Here is a 1,449-nt window from a genome sequence, read left to right as displayed (position 1 = left end):
GCGCTCCTGGTCGCTCGCGTTCACTAGGGCTGCTTTTGAACGGCTGGGGAGGTGGCACTGTTGGCTCCACCTACGCCTCGTCAGGGTCCCTCACGAGGGCTGCCGGGTCGTGGCGGCTCCCTCGGCTGCCTCGAGTGTCCTCGATGCCGGGAAAATAGCCCTGCCTGTCCCGATCCCCCCCTCTGCTGCAGAACGCGTTTGCCCCGGAGCCGATCACCTCGGCAAGCAAATTGGTCAGCAAATCCCCCTTGACCGCTCTATCGGTCTGCCTGTAGGGTACCCTCCTCCCTTACGGGGACTATGCTGCACACCAGACATCTCTGCGCGATTTACCAGCTGCCCCGGCCACGCGTACGACTGACAGGCCCTTCCTGTACTGGAAAACATACCATTTATCTGCAGCTTCAGGAGGTCCTTGTCTGCTCCCATGTTGAGCGGCTGGGAGTGGAGTCCCCTCCAAGGAAAATACTCGGGGTGCACCTAGGGGTGTCTGCTCCGCAGTCGATCCTGCAGCTGAGCAGTGTCTCCTGGCTGGCTCGCCAAATGAGTCGCGAAAAACTGACTCCACAATCAGTAAGATTGTAAAGTAGGTATGTTTATTCAGCGCTGGGCAGCACGGGGGGTAGTCCCACCAAAAGTTGTGCGCACAATTCGCTCTCTTGCATTCTCTTTTATCCCCTAAAATATTACATATGCATTAAGTTTTGTAACACATCTATGCATGTTTATTCCCTAGCTCTGCCTAGCCCCACTTCAAATGCTAATTATCTTAGCAGTCCTTCTGCCACTGAGAGGCAGTTGTGAGCGCGGGTCCGCTTCTCTCAGCTTGAGCTTCTTTTGCAGCTAGGGTGCACCTATTTCCGGTGACTTTCTATACGAACCTCTTTCCAGATCCGGTGCGCCTATTTCCAGTGACTTTCTATACAAGCCTCTTTCCAGCTCCGGTGCACCTATTTCCAGCGACTTTTTATACGAGCCTCTTTCCAGCTCTGGTGCGCCTATTTCCAGTGACTTTCCATATGAGCCTCTTTGAGCAGTTTGCTGAGTTTGGCCGAACCTATCTTTATGAGGCAATCAATGTCCCTGTTCCTGTCCTGGTACCTGTTCTCTTAGCCTGTCCCTATTAATTCTTGTCCTGGTTTCAGTTAGGACAGAGTTATGTTTCCTCCTAGTAGCTGGTAGGGTGCTATGTTTTGGATTAGGATGAGAAGAGTGCTGATAACATGCTGATGTTTTAATTGCTGCAGAGCAGTGCTTACACTAAGCCAAGGACTTTTCAGCTTCTCGCTCTGTCCTGCCAGCGGGCAAGCTGGGGGTGCAGCAAGAGCTGGGAGGGGACAGACCCAGGACAGCTGACCCAAACTGGCCAAAGGGGTATTCCATACCATCTGACGTCATGCTTAACAATATATAGGGGTGGCTAGCTTGGGTGGGGGGGGGGGGGGGGCT

The sequence above is a fragment of the Oxyura jamaicensis genome, unplaced genomic scaffold (assembly GCF_011077185.1).
Source record: "Oxyura jamaicensis isolate SHBP4307 breed ruddy duck unplaced genomic scaffold, BPBGC_Ojam_1.0 oxyUn_random_OJ71986, whole genome shotgun sequence".
NCBI lineage: Eukaryota > Metazoa > Chordata > Aves > Anseriformes > Anatidae > Oxyura > Oxyura jamaicensis.
This window is presented reverse-complemented; position numbering follows the sequence as displayed.